Here is an 817-nt window from a genome sequence, read left to right as displayed (position 1 = left end):
AGAAGAAAGAAAGAAAGAAAGAAAGAAAGAAAGAAAGAAAGAAAGAGTGAAGTTGTGAGTTTTGCTGATCGAATGTAGGGTAGTCTACTGTTTGGATGCTGAGTCTCTTAGTAAATTCCTTTGTAAAATACATCAGGAAACTCAACAGGATACATCTATTGATGTATTATTTCTCTAAATTCCTGGAAAGGTTACCATCTAGTGCTGTGTAAAGGAATCTGAATAATCTGGTCTATTGTTTATATTAAGATGCAAATTTGAATTTTTATAAACTTAAATTTCTACTTATAGGACTTTAAAATATATATATAGATGCTAAAAAACAAACTTTATGTATTCAAAAATATTCTTATTCCAGTGTAAATCCCTGACTGACAGTAACTCTATTTAGACAAACTGAATGGTAGACTATTAGCATATTTTAGACTCCTTTCAAGGAAAATACATTTAATTTATCACAGAATCTAAGAGGTTTTTGAATAAATTAACAGATGTTTAAGTGCTAAAATAAAAAAATGTTTGGAATATTTTTAGATGTAATTGACACAGCACATGCTACAACAAACCTGTACCTTTAAAACTTACTTTCAGTAGTTTTCTGCTTTAAAATCATCTGACTGTGGAAAGCACCATTCTCAGGAGGAAGGCACAGACTATTCTCATCAGTGCATATTTAATCTTCAGTTTCTCTTTGAAAATTGCCTATATCTGTCTTTTGTTTTGTGAAAGAGTTGTTTTCAGAAATCAGGGTAACAGAAATGTAAGGCTGCCAATGTTTCAGATATATTAAGGAAGAAATTACACAGTTCATATTATG

This window comes from Arvicola amphibius, chromosome 10, assembly GCF_903992535.2.
Source record: "Arvicola amphibius chromosome 10, mArvAmp1.2, whole genome shotgun sequence".
Classification (NCBI taxonomy): Eukaryota; Metazoa; Chordata; class Mammalia; order Rodentia; family Cricetidae; genus Arvicola; species Arvicola amphibius.
This window is presented reverse-complemented; position numbering follows the sequence as displayed.